Source organism: Pongo pygmaeus, chromosome 13, assembly GCF_028885625.2.
Source record: "Pongo pygmaeus isolate AG05252 chromosome 13, NHGRI_mPonPyg2-v2.0_pri, whole genome shotgun sequence".
NCBI classification, from domain to species: Eukaryota; Metazoa; Chordata; class Mammalia; order Primates; family Hominidae; genus Pongo; species Pongo pygmaeus.
This window is the reverse complement of record NC_072386.2, coordinates 18,723,135-18,738,184: the sequence shown is the minus strand read 5'-3', so window position 1 is coordinate 18,738,184 and position 15,050 is coordinate 18,723,135. Positions and strand designations below refer to the sequence as shown.

Below are 15,050 nucleotides of genomic sequence, written 5' to 3'. Positions count from 1 at the left end.
ATTTTCATTGCCTTAATTTATATCTTTATTGCATGTTCCTTAGCCACTAATTGTAGCTCTTATTGACCATTTTGACTTTTACTTTTCATACTAAAGCAATGAAAGATTTACATAGCACCATTATAACACTGGGGCAGTATCAGTTTGATTATGAATGTACCTCTACTGGTTATTGATTTTTAGCTTCCAGTTGCAGCACTCCTTTAAGCATTTCTTTTAAGGCTGGTCTAGTGGTAATAAATCCCCCCAGTTTTTGCTTATCTGGGAAGGTCTTTATTTCTCTTTCATTTCTGAAGGATGAGAGTTTTGCTAGATATAGTGTTCTTGGTTAACAGGGGTTTTGTTTTGTTTTGTTTTGTTTTTCAGCACTTTGACTATGTCATCCCATTCTCTCCTTGCCTGCAGGGTTTCTGCGAGAAATCTGCAGAGATTCTAATAGAGATTCCCTTATATGTGACTTGATGCTTTTGTCTTATAGCTTTTAGAATTCTTTCTTTGTCTTTGATTTTTGGCCATTTGATTATAATGTGCCTCAGAGAGGATCTTTTTGGGTTGAATCTAATTGGGGATCTTTGTGCTTCCTGGATCTAGATGTCCACGTCTCACCCAAAACTTGTAAACTTTTCAGCTATTGTTTTGTCGAATAGGTTTTCTGTGCCTTTGTTTATCTCTTATCCCTCTGGCATTTCTATAGTACAGCTATTTCTTTGCTTAATGATTTCCCTTAAGTCTCATTGACTTTCTTCATTCCTTTTTTTTCAGGTTCAGACATGTATATATTTTTTACTTACAAATATTCATCTGATCAAAATTCAGCATAACCTTTATTGAACACTTAATTGTTTTGTATTTAAAATAACATTTCATTCCAACTTTATATAATTCAGTAAAGTTTTTATACAGCAAGCAATGCTTAAAACCTGGAAAATCTGTAGAAAAGAGATTTTCACACAAAATAAGAAAAAGAAAAATGTGAGGTATCCCTCATACACACATATACATTCATTCTGGCCCATGTACATGCATCCACACACACACACACACACACACACACACACACACACACCTGTGTGTTCACACAGACATATTCATTCTCACTCACAAAGTGGCTGCAGCATAGGCAAAAGATTGTAGGTCCAAAGGAAAATGATTGATTGTTCTAATAAAGAGTCCATGTAGCTAAGAAAAAACTAAAACAAAACACAGTAATCTTCTGAGGAAATTACTACCTCAAAAAATGTTCTCAAGGTGAATTTGAGATCTAAGCCTACTAAATTACTTTTGCACAACAGCTCCCTGCAGTCCAAGGCAACTTGTGCAAATAGAAGGAATCAAATGAAACTAGTTGCTGTACTTTCTTTTTTTTTCTTTTTTTTCTTTTTTTTTTGAGACAGAGTCTCGCTCTGTCACCCAGGCTGGAGTGCAGTGGTATGATCTCAGCTCACTGCAACCTCTGCCTTCTGGGTTCATGCCATTCTCCTGCCTCCACCTCCCGAGGAGCTGGGACTGCAGGCACCTGCCACCACGCTCGGCTAATTTTTTGTATTTTTAGTAGTGATAGGGTTTCGCCGTGTTAGCCAGGATGGTCTTGATCTCCTGACCTTGTGATCCGCCTGCCTCAGCCTCCCAAAGTGCTGAGATTACAGGCGTGAGCCACCTGTACTTTCTTAAACAAGGATGTAGGATGCTCACAGGTGCCTAGGGGCACTCTCATCCTGCCAGGTACTGCTGCAGTGCCATCTTTGCCTTGTCACAAAGGTCTGAATCTGGTGGCTGACTCAGTTTATGTAGAATATCTATGATGCCCATGTCTCATAATTTATCCTGGCATTCTTGTGAACCTTCCTCTTTATTCCATATGAGGTTTGATGTACAAAACATAGCTGAAAGCTGCAGTTTGACATGTGAATGGTCCATGTAATATTTGATTTTCTGAAGGATATCATCATTGGTCATAATACATTCTTTGCTGTTGTCTCATCTTCTATATTGGCTAAGATGCACAGTATCTACTCTTTGACCTTAAAGTTATGTTCTCCTTCCAGAATAAGGATGACAGCTTGCATAATTTGCTTTCCATGAGTACTCATTATTTTATTATATGAAGCCAGGTCAAGAGGAGATTTCTAAGAAGTCCCAGTGTCTTCATCAGCACATTCAAATCTGAATCTGATAATAACCAGAATAGCTGTTCAGTACTCAAGCTTTGTAACATGTCTGCTTTTATTTTTTGTTCAGCCTGAAATGCCATATTCATTAAAGCCCAAATTCTGCTCACTCGTAAAGCAGGATTTTCACTCTGGGTTAATCCACAAAGTAGCTTTACAACTCCTGATTTTAAAATTGACTCTTTCCTTGGAGAAAATTCAAGAAGATTGTATACCATGGAAGATGCTACTACTAGGATTTCATCTGGTGCATTTTGTAAAACCTTCATTAAAGGTTTTCACAGAGTGTGATCCTAGAAACTGTTTTGAAGCTGCTGCACAGATCTGGATAAACGGTGCAAACATCTGACAGCAGGAAACCGCACCTTGACACTAGACTCAGACAAGCCAGTCACAATTCAGTCCATCATATTTTCAGTCTCAGGGCTTTTCTTCTGAATGTCTTCATCATTTGCTCTAAGAGAGTCGTAGAGATTAAATCCTGCCTGGCAGAGTTCATGAGCATGTTTTAAAACATGATCAACCCTTTTAATATCAGTGATGGCACTCAATGAGTTGGGATACTTGAAATAGTCAGCAAGCATGACAATGAGGTGATCAGTTACACTAGCGATTCTCTGTAGCTCAATATCTGGTTCAATCAGATAGGCAAGTGTCTCAGCTCCTTTAACTCTCTCCTCTAGTAATCTCTTCTTACTGCACATTTGAACTGAATAAGACAATGTCTCTAATACAGTTGTTATCTGTCTGAATTGCTCCAGCTGTATACGTGTAAGTTAAACATTTTGCTGATGTAAGCTGCGTCTCAATATGCTTATCCCTCTGTAACATCGTCACAAAAATCTGTGGTAACAATTCTCCATCAACTAAAACATTTACCAGGGTAAAACTGAGAAACATTTCAGTGCTTGCATTTGAACTTTGTAGAAGAATGAGGTGAGTAGGTGAGCAATATTCTTAACTGCACCGTGGCTAAATAAAATTGTTTGATGATCTGGCCCCTTTACAGCAGTGTGAGATGATCCAACAGATGTACTCCTGGATATAGTGGAACCTGCTAAGCAGTGCCGTGAGGTGCGGTGTCACTGTGGCATCTGTAAACAGTAGCTCCTTTGGAGTGACAGGACTGGAGAGTTCCAGTAACTTTCATTCATGGTCTGAAAGGAAGCTCATGCAGATTGGGGTCTCCAACAGGCACACCATCTTGAGCCCTCCCGCTTGGCTGCTCTCATTCTTTTTTATTCTCATTTTCTTTTTTTTTTTATTCTCATTTTCTTTTCTGACTAGTTTATTTCAAAAGACCTGTGTTAAAGTTTCAGAATTCTTTTTCCTCCTTCCTCTTATCCTCCTTTTCCTCCTCTTCCTCCTTCTCTTGTGGTCTGTTGCCAGCCCCATTCTGCTTCCACTTCTTGTACTGTGGGTATTGAGCACATCCTGAGTGCTCCTACAGTCTGTGGCCATGTTGGCTAATGTCTTTACTCTGATCTAGTCCCAGTTGCTCTCTGTCTTTCAGGGTCTTCTGGTAATTTCCATGTCCCTGATAGAGCTCCTTCTTGCTTTCTAGTATGGTTATGCATTCTCTCTCTCTCTCTTTCTCTTTCTTTCTCCTTCCTTCCTTCCCTTTCTTCCTTCCTTCCTTTTCTTCTTTTCTTTCTTTCTTTCTTTCTTTTTCTTTCTTCCTTCCTTCCTTCCTTCCTTCCTTCCTTCCTTCCTTCCTTCCTTCCTTTCTTTCCTATCATTTTGAGGGTTTTGTATGGGATGAGGAGACTGGTATATATACTCTGTTTACCTCCTTAAAAGCAGAAGTCTGACTTTTACAGTTCTATCACATATCTGACAGTTTGGGTCTCATCCACCCCCTCCCCACCACTTATCAGATACATCAGATCCATGGTTAGACATAACTGTGGAGCACTGGCATTTTAATGACTTACTGGGGAATATGCCAAGCTTGTGGAATCCCCAGAGGAGTCCTCTTCTCTGAGACGTCTGAGGGAACAGTAGGTGCTATCTAGGGAAAAAAGGTCAGCAGATGGCTGGCTGGCTGGCTGGTGGATGGTGTAGGAGTTGGGAAAAGCATGAACAAAAATGTGGACATATATGATAGAGTGTGTTGTGGTGGCCTTGTGGAGATCAGAGCAGAAAGAACAAAGTGTGGTGGGAGTCCCAGAAAGGAGGCATCTCTTTGAAGAGAAACCATAACACTACTGCCATGTGTTTTAGACATGAGACAATGACAGTCCTGTCCCGCAGATAGTGGGGGCTGGAGAGGACAGAGTCTGCAGCCTGTAGTCCAGTAATCTCTCTCTTGCCCCAACAGCCAAGCAGTGGCTCAGGTGTGAGCTGATGTTTCTTGACCTTGACCAATGCTAATTTCTTGTGAAGGATGCTTTAGTCTCAGGGCCCCTCACTCACACAGGACCCTTCCAAGGCTCTGGGAGAGTGGGAAGAACCCTGATTAGGTGTTTACATGGTCATATGTCTCCCTTAAAATATGAAAAAGGAAGACATGTTGTAGTATTACTTTAAAAGCATGCCCAAATTATATAAGCTTTGAGCCCCACAGAACTGGATTCTGCCCCTAAATGAAGGACTTAGTTTCAGTTAGCAGAGAATTTGGATAATTAATCAAGCTGGAGAAAAAAATATGAAAGATTATTCTACTTAGGGAAGACACACTACAGGTGAGCAGCCTTGGCTCTGAGAAAGTGAAGTTTGAAAAGATCAAATGGTCTTAGCGGATGGTCTTAGGCCAAACTTCTTGACAGTGATGTTCAATACTAAAGGGTGAATGACAACAGCAATGACTGATGATATGAATGTGATGTTTTTGGCCATTTGGCAGGACCAGGCAGTTAAATGGCACTTGTACCAGCTCGGTGGACATGGAGCTCTTCCTTCATTATTCCCTCATCCCATCAGTAAGTAAAGGCAGGGGAAGGGTGAGGAGGGCAGGAAAGGGCAGCTGGGCTGCTGCCAAACACAGATTCCCAAAGAGACCTGAATAGGTCAGAGGAAAGAGATCAGCTGAGTTTCCTTCTAAAATGTCTTACATTATATACCAAAAATATGGCAGAAGAAAGCTTTGCGGGCCCGAGAATCAGGCATATGGAATTTCAGGAGAGTGAAACAGGCTTTTCCAATGAAGTAATGATGGCTCTGAGGTCAGTTGGAAGATGTAGTTAAGGATATTGCAGACAGAAGGGGAGAGCACATGAAGAGGCTCTGGGGAGGGAGGGAGAAGGCAGAGTGGGAAGAGCTGAGAAGTTCAGCCATGGCTGGAGTGAGGAATTGAGGCAGAGAGGTCTGGGGAGGTGGGCGGTGCAGGCCAGGCAGAGCCCTTTGGGGCTCTGTGTTCAGTTTTGCCTTCATTCTAAGTACAGTAGGAAATAATGGAAGTGTTTCCAGCATGAAGGTGGTGTGATCAGATTTATGTTTTTAAATGATCTCTCTGGTTGCAATGCGGAGATCGAGTTGGAGGTGGGCCAGGGATGAGGCAGGAAAAACAACTGGGAGACTTGCAGGGATCCAGGTGAGACGTGATTTTATCACATCCTAGATGATGATGTCAACTCCAGAAGTTCAGGAGGTGAAAACGATAGGACTTGTAATGGGCTGGATAGGAAGGTTATGGAGAGGGGGAGGTTGAGGATGACTTAGGTTTCTAACTTGCACAATGAAGGGATGATGGTAGCTGCCATTTACTCATTAAGGAACATTAGAAGAGATCCAGGTTTGGGGCAGATATAAGACATACTTGGCCAGGCACAGTGGCTCCTGCCTGTAATCCCAGCACTTTGGGAGGCCGAGGCAGGCAGATCACTTGAGTCTAGGAGTTTGAGAACAGGATGGGCAACATGGCAAAACCTCATTTCTACAAAAATTAGCTGGGGGTGGTGGCACGTGCCTGTGCTCCCAGCTACCCAGGAGGCTGAGGTGGGAAGATCAGCTGAGCCTGGGAGTTTGAGGCTGCAGTCAGCCGTGATTGTGCTACTGCACTCCAGCGTGGGTGACAAAGTGAGACCCTGTCTCAAATAAAAAGACACATACTGAAGCTTTTGATAAAAGCTTTGAGAAGCTTTCAATACATTAAAAAGAAATATCAACTATGTAGTTGGCTAAATAGTTTTGGAGCTCATGGACAAGGTCGGGGCTGGAGATTCAAATCTAAGTCTTCTGCGTATTTATGGTTATTAAAACATGGACATGAGGCTAGGCACAATGGCTCACACCTGTAATCCCAGTGCTTTGGGAGGCCAGGGTGGGAGGATCACCTGACGCCAGGACTTTGAGACCGGCCTGGGCGACATAAATGAGATCACCAAGAGAAGACCAGGTAAGATGAGTAGCCCTTGGACTGAGCTATAAGGAACTCTGCAGCAAGGGCTGGGGTAAAGAGTGATCCAGCAGAGAATGCTGAGAAATAATGGGGAAAAATCAAGAAAACATGGTTGATGAAGGCCTAGGGAAGAGAGTACTCAAAGAGGAGGGAATGGTCAACACTGTAGAATACTACTGGGAGATCAAACTAGATTTGGACTTCAAGTATACACGGGACCAAGCCACAAAACGGTCATCAGTGACTTTGGCCATAGCTGTTTCAGCAGAGTGATGAGGGTAGAAGCCAGGTTTGGGGGTTGAGGAGCCAGTGAGAGGTGAGGGAATGGAGACACAAGTGTAGACAATTCTCAAGAAGTTTCTGATAAAGGCAGGAGAGAGAGCATCAAGTTTGTGAGGACATGACTGAATCCACAGAAAAGCAGCAAAGAAGCCTTTGCAACCTGGCAGTTATTACTGCCTTTTGACAGAAGAGGAAACTGAGGTACAGGAAAGTTAAATCTCCCTCTCAACCAGGACGTGAGAGAGACCAGATTTGAACCTACATCTGTTCAGGGAAACAAAAGGGAAGGCTCAGTACAGAACGTTCTGGTAGCTCAAGGGTGCATGCAGTCAGCCCCCTGGCTCTGGAGTTTGAGGTGTCACTAATGTTCTGTGCACTCTGCTAACCCACACGTTTGTTTTCAGGGAGGGCTCAGAGGCCATGCTGAGAATGAACATGCCCACTAGCTCTCATCTTCTCTTCTTACAGCTCTTCGTCATTTTGATCTTGTCCTTCCTCCAAAGATGAGAGCATTGTAGACAGAGAGATGATACCTCTTACCTGCTGGGGAACTGCTTTGGCATTATTATGTGAGTTGAGTCAACCCCTAAAGTTTGGGGTACCCTGTGGTTGAAGCCAATGCCAATTATGAGGCCAGATAGCTACCAGGACCTCTCCTCCACCTCTACCCCACTGTGCACAGCCCTGCCCCTCCATGCCCCAACCCAACCAAAGCTCTGAGAGTTCAGAATTGGTTTCCAAGCCATTGCAGCTGTCAGCATCCAGGGCTGCTCAAATATGCTTAAATCATCTCACAGAGACACAGCCTACTATGGAAAAGACCTTCCCACACTTGAGACTATGGCTACCTCAGGAGGCAGGAGGGAGAGAGCTCCCTGTGAATGGAAACAGCAAAGCTTCTTGTTAGGTTGGCACCATGGGTCATGCACCAGGAGAGCTTTCAGAGCTTTTCTAGCTCTGCCATTTTGAGTCTCTGCAGCTCATATCACATTCTTCCTTGAGTTCTGATTGTTCGTATCTGTTTCATCACTTCTTATAATCATCTTCATCATCATGCAGTTAACATTTATTGCACACCATCTGTGACCCAAGCAATGAACCATTTGCTTTGCCTACATTATTCTGACAAATCCTCTTGCCAATCTAGCATGGTAGAAGTTGTTACCCTCATGCAATGAATGAGGAAACTCAAGCTTAGAGAGGTTAAGTGACCTACCCACGGCCACACAGCTAACAAGTGACAAGACCTTTAGCCCAGATCAGCCTTATATTATTTTGAATCCCCCCAGTGTTATAACCTGAGCAGGCTCAAGCTGTGGACATGCTGAGGTCTCAGCCAAGGCTCTGGAGAAGAGAGAGAAAGCACAGATGTCAGAACTGAGGCAAGGGGTGACCTGAGCTGTAGGTGAGAGATTCATTCTGGATAACACCCATTGGGGCAGTCCGCACTTTCCAAGCTGCCAGGTCTGAGACCCATTGGTTGAGGCATAGAAAGAGACTGAAGCTGGTGGATAAAGACCTTCAGTTCTGCCTTAGGCATTTAGCATGTAGGGGCTGGCACAGGACTTTGTAAAGTAGGAGGTCCATAGCAGTTACATTCAACTACTTTGAATTACATGGATGATGACACAATTGATGTGCTCCCTGGCTACTTTCCCACCTAAACCCCTGCTTGTCTGATAATTTTGGCCTACTATCTTCTCTGAGCAATAACCCCTCATGTGTGTGGCACTACAAAGACACTCCAAAGACATCCAAAGACAGGCCCACAGTCCAGTCAACTGTGGCTAGGAAGGCATGAATATGTAGGGGAGACTAAATTATATCTCTACCCTCTTAAGTTTTTCAGCTGGGCCTGATAATTAAACTGATATAAGACAATAGGAGAAAAGTATACACATTTATTTAATATAAGTTTTAGGTGACACAGGAGCCCTTATAATGAAGTGAAGACCCAAATATACAGTTAGAGTTGAATACGTACACATTGAATTGGACAAAGAATAGTTAAGTTGTGAAGAATAACTAAGTTGTGCAGGGAGACTAGAAGACAAGGGTTATTTAAATAAAGTCCGTACCAAATTCTCTTGGCCTCAACTTCATGTCCCTGATGATAAGAATATTACTTTCTTTCTGTATAGGGAGAGCATTTTTTACATAGAAATTTCATCTCCTGTTTTTAAGAAATAGCATGAAGGTCAGAGTGATCTTCTTGTACCTGCTGTTTTTTGAATGTCTTTAACTCAAAATAGTTGATATGCCAGAGTGGCATATTTTAGGGTGCCTATTATTTACTTCTTCAAGCACAGACATAGCAAACAATACCTAGACCCTCATCAGGTATATTGGAAGGAAGAATTCTCATAGAATGTGGCTGGATGAGGGCAGGCTTCCCCAAATCTGTCTTGGACATACACCTTGTTTTGGTCCTTGAGTCATTCTGTCTGTGTCTCTTATAGATGAAACTCATCCCATTTTGCTGTCAAGGCTTCTGGTGTCCTTGCTTGTATCTCCTACTCATCTTGGAGCTCCTCCAGAGCAAGAGTTTTGTCCTCCTTTCTTCAGTACCCTGAATTCATGCTTACCCCTAGGCCTGGTACAGAGAGCCCCACAAAATGGCAGTTGCAATAAGCAGCTGACTATTCAATAATCCCTCCTCAGGGTGGGATGACTACTTTGGCGATGATCTGTGGGAATGTCTCAGAGCCACCTTCTGGCCTCACAAACTGTTTCTATTGTTTGCAGGCCTCTGGACTTCATGGGCACTTTCAGTAACCGATGGTCCTATGGAATCACCTTTGGGGCCACAGCTAATAAGGTCATGTTTTGTTCTCAGAAGGCTAGCAGCCCCTGCAGATCCCGCAGTAGGCCCAAGGTACTGGGGATGCCTCATACCTCCTGGAAACTGCATCATGAAAATTCTTGCTCTCAGAGACCACATGGCACACGCTCTCTGGGATCAGGGGATAAACTCTGTGAATGGTCATGTTCTTGCCAGCCTATTGCTTGCACAAGGTCAACACCTAGCCCACAAATATTCAAAGCTTCTTTGTGGGGCTTTCCCCAGTTACGTTCAGAGGTCCTTTAGATATGATGTATCAAGTCTTAGGAAGTAGGTTCTTCCTCACCTACCTGCCAAAAGCTCCCCTGTGTCATAGCCGTGGCTGCCTTCTTGATATTGATGAGCCCTATTCCTCCTCAAAGAACAATGCTTATGTTTTTGGCCATTAGTCTGAGGCGTCGTCTTTCCCCATGCCTCATGCTCCATCTGAAGGAGTGTAACTCTAAGCTACAAGTTCACTTTTCCATGACACAATCATTCTCAAACCTCTCTGTCCAGGACAGTTCCCTCTCATGGGCTCCAAGCCTATATGATCAAATGCCCACTAACAGGTCATTAGTCTTTAAGAAAATGCAAATTAAAACCAAAATAATGCATCATTACACACCTCTGAGAAGTACACAGTTTGAGAAGTTTTGGCGAATGTTTACGTCAATGAAACCATCGCCACAATCAGGATAAGGAATCCCAGAGATTTCCTTGTTCCCCTTTGTAATCTCCCCTTTCCTCCCCTCTTCTGTCACATGTCCACTAATCTACTTAGTTTGCATTTTCCAGAATTTTGTACAAATGGAATCAAACAGAATGTACTTTTTTGTTGATCTGGCTTCTTTTAGTCAGCATAGCTATTTTGAGATTCATACACATGTAACATGTGTTAGTAGTTTATCCTTTTTTCTTGCTGAGTAGTATTCCACTATATAAATTGACTACAAATTTGTTTATCCATTCACTTCTTGAGTAATATCTGATTTATTTCCACTTTTGGCCATTGCAAATAAAACTGCTGTGAACGTTTGTGTACAAATCTTTCCACGTACCCATGCTTCAATTTTCCTTGAGTAAATACCTATGAGTAGAATGGTTGGATTACACAGACCATATAGTAGATCATATTTTTAAAGGCTGGATTACATAGATCATATAGTAGATCATACTTTTAAAGAAACTGTCAAACTGCTTTCCAAAGTGATTGTACCACTTTAGATTATCCCCATCGGTATGAGAGTTCCAGTTTCTCCAACACTGGTACAGTCAATTTTTAAATTTTAGTTTCTAAATGTAAAAAATTTAATTTTTAAAATTAAATTCATTTTTTTAATTTAATTTTTTAAATTTTAAATTTTCTAAGAAGTGTATAGTGGTTTCTTATTGTGGTTTTAATTTGCATTTTTATAGCGACTAATGCTGTTGAGCATATTTTTATGTGCTTATTTGCTATTCCTATACCTCCTTTGATGAAGCTTCTGTTCAAATCATTTGCCTATTTTCAAAAATTGGTTTTTTAGCTTTCTTTTTAGTGAGTTTTGAGAGTTTTAAAAATATATTTTGGGTATTAGACCATTATCATACACATATATGAATTGCAAATATTTTCTCCCAATCTGTGGCTTGGATTTTCATCCTCCTAACAAACTCTTTTGAAGAGTTGACATTACTTTTGATGAAATCCAATTGACTCATTTATTTTCTTTTATGGATCAGGCTTATGGTGTCATATAAGAAATATTTTCCTAAGATAAGGTCATGTAGATATTCTCCTATATTTTTTTTCCAGAGTTTTATACCCTCAAATTTTGCTTTGAGGTCTACAATACATTTTGAGCTAATTTTTTTTGCATATAGTATATAGTAGGAGGTGTGGATTAAAGTTCTTTTTGCCTTTGGATTGCCATATAAAAAGTATTCCAGCACTATTTGCTACAAAAGCCTGTCCTTTGTCCACTGATATGCCTTTGCACCTTTGTTGAAAAGCAATTGGTCACATATGTATGGGTCTATTCTTAGACTGTCTATTTTCTCCTATTGGTCTGTCTATCTTTGCACCAATACCATACTGTCTTCATTATTATAGATTTATAATAAGTCTTGAAATCAGGTGGTATTAGTCCTTCAGATACATTTTTATTTCAAAGTTATTTTTGCAATTCTAGATTCTTTGCATTTCTACATGAATTTTAGAATAAATTTGTCAATTTATATAAATAATGCTGAAATTGGGATTACATCATTTGTACATTTCTAGATCCATTTTGGGAAAATTGTTATTTTAACAATAGTGAGTCTTCTGACCCATAAACACAATATATATCTCCTTTTATTTAGAGTTCATTACTTTCTCTCAGCAGTGTTTTGTAGTCTTCAGTGAATAGATCTTTCACCTCTTCTGTCAGATTTATATCTGTTTTATATTTTTTAATGTTCATTGCTAATATATAGAAATACAATTGATTTTTGTATGTTGATCTTATATCCTACAACCTTGCTAAACTCACTTAGTAGTTCCAGTAGCTTTTTCTGTAGATTGTATAGTATTTTGTACATACTACATCATATTATCTGTGAATAAAGGCAGTGGTTTTATTTCTTCTTTTCCAACATGGAGGTCTTTTATTTTATTTTTATTGTTATTGTTTTTCCCAATTGCAGAGGGTGAAATTTCCAGTAAAATGCTCAGTACAAGTGTTCAGACCAAGCATCCTTCTCTTGTTCCTCATATTAGTGAGAAAGCTTGTTTTTTAAAAAACACTGATTTTGAACAATTATAATACTATGTGTCTAATTTTCTTGATATTTCTCATGCTTGGAGTTTGTTGATTTCTGCATTTTGATTTTTCCTCAAATTTAGAAAAATTTTGGGCATGGTAAGGTGGCTCACAGCTATAATCCTGCACTTTTGGAGGCTGAGGCAGGAGGATTCTTGAGCTCAGGATTTTGGGACCAGCCTGAGCAAGTTAGTGAGACCCCATCTCTACAAAAATAAAAATAAAATTAGTTGGGCATGGTGGCACATGCCTGTATTCCCCACTACTTAGAAAGCTGAGGCAGGAGAAGCACTTGAGCTTGGGTTGTCAAAGCTGCAGTGAGCCATGATTGTGCCACTGCATTCTAGCCTGGGCTAGCCTGGGCTACAGAGCAAGACCCTGTCTCAAAAAAAAAAAAAAAAAAAAAAAAAGGAAGGAAGGCCAGTCTCAGTGGCTCACGTCTGTAATCCCAGCACTTTGGGAGGCTGAGGTGGGTGGATCACTTGATGTAAGGAGTTCAAGACCAGCCTGGCCCACATGGTGAAATGCTGTCTCTACTAAAAATACAAAAATTTAGCCAGCTGTGGTGGCATGCACCTGTAGTTCCAGCTTCTTGGGAGGCTGAGGCAGGAGAATCACTTGAACCCAGAAGGCAGAGGTTGCAGTGAGCCCAGAGCGCACCACTGCACTCCAGCGTGGGTGACAGAGTGAGACTCTGTCTCAATGAAAAAAAAGAAGGAAGGAAGGAAGGAGAAAGAAAAAAGAGAGAGAGAAAGAAAGAAGAAATTTTGGCCATTATTTCTTTAAATATTTTTTCTCTCTTTTCCCTCCTTGAGGACTACAATTTTAGGGCATTGGAGTTGTTGCATAGTTAATTGATGCTCTGTTCCTTTAAAAAAAATTGTATTGTAGTAAAATATATGTAACATAAATTTTTCATTTCAATCATTTTAAAATATACAACCCAGTGGCATTAATTACATTCACAATTTTGTGCAACCATTACAAATATCTATTTTCAAAACTTTTCATCACTCCAAACATTATTAAGCAATAACTCCTCCTCTTTCCTCCTCTCCTCAGACCCTGGTGTCGTAGTCCAGTCTCATGCTGCTATAAAGAAATACCTGAGACTGGGTAATTTGTAAAGGAAAGAGGTTTAATTGACTCACAGTTCCGCAGGGCTGGGGAAGCCTCAGGAAACGTACAATCATGGCAGAAGGGGAAGCAAACAGCAAACATGTCCTTCTTCACATGGTGGCAGGAGAGAGAATGAGAGCCGAGCAACGGGGGAAGCCCTTTATAAAACCATCAGATCTCGTGAGAACTTACGCACTATCATGAGAATAGTATGGGGGAAAATCACCCTCCCATGATTCAATTACCTTCCACTGGGTCCCTCCACCACACATGGGGAGTATGGGAGCTACAATTCAAGATGAGATTCACCCTGATAAGCTCTAATATACTTTCCATCTCTGTGAATTTGCCTCTTCAAGACATTTCTTTTAAACAGATTCAATCAATATTTGTACTTTTGTGTCTGGCTTTCTTTCACTTAGCATAATATTTTCAAGAATCATTCATGTTGTAGCATGGATGAGAACCTCATTCCTTTTTATGGCTGATACTGCATTATATTATGGCTGGTAATCCATTTATCTGTTGATGAGCACTTGAGTTGTTTTAATCTTTTGGCTATTGTTAATAATGTTGTAGTGAACATTGGTACACAGGTATCTGTGTCCCCATTTTAAATTCTTTTGGTTATATACCTGACAGTGGAATTGCTGGGTCACTTGCTAAGTCAAATCTATGCTTACCTTTTTGAGGAATTGGCACACTGCTTTTCACAGTGGCTGTACCATTTTATATTTTTACTAGCAATGTGCAAGTGTTCCAATCTCACCACATCCTAGCCAACTCTTACTGTTCTCTCTCTTTCTCTCTCTCTCTCTGTGTGTGTGTGTGTGTGTGTGTGTGTGTTGATTATAACCATCCTAATAGGTGTACAGTAGCATCTCATTGTTGTCTTTATTTCGTTTCCCTAATGACTAGTGATGCTGAGCATCTTTTTATGTGCTTATTGGTCCTTTGTATATCTTGTCTGGGGACTTGTCTATTCAAGTCGTGGCCATCTTTTTACTGAGTTGTTTATCTTTTTGATGTTGAGTTGTAGTTCTTTATATATTCTATATGTTAAATCCTTATGTGATATATGATTTGCAAATGCTTTTTTATTCTGTAGGTTTTCTTTTCACTTTCTTGATAATGTCCTTTAATACATAAAAGTTTTAAATTTTGAGGAAGTCCAAATTTTGCTTGTGCTTTTGATGTCATGAAGTTTTTCAGTCTGACTGGTGAGAACAGGCACTATCCTGGCACTGTGTGACTTGCAGACATGTTCACCTCTAATCTTTTCAAGTGGTTTTTTCCTACACAACCGTGCTGGTCAGCACTCAGCTGAAGACTCAGGGGAACCCTCTACAGATCTCTGTCTCCCAGAACTCTCTCTTTGTGCAGCTCCCTCCTCTCCAGTACTATCTCCTGCAAATTCTAGCTGTCTTTGTCTTCCCAGAGTCTCAGTTCTTTCTCCTCAACTCAGGGAAACTGCAGGGCTCTGCCTGGGTTTCCCCTGCCTGTACTACATTCTGCATTAAGGTAGGGAAATTGTG

The 15,050-nt window shown here is 40.9% G+C and overlaps 1 pseudogene; it reads right to left on the bottom strand.

The window, feature by feature from the left end:
• Window positions 1-1,710: 1,710 nt before the first annotated feature.
• Window positions 1,711-3,014, bottom strand: LOC129044444 (armadillo repeat-containing protein 8-like; annotated as a pseudogene).
• Window positions 3,015-15,050: the final 12,036 nt, after the last annotated feature.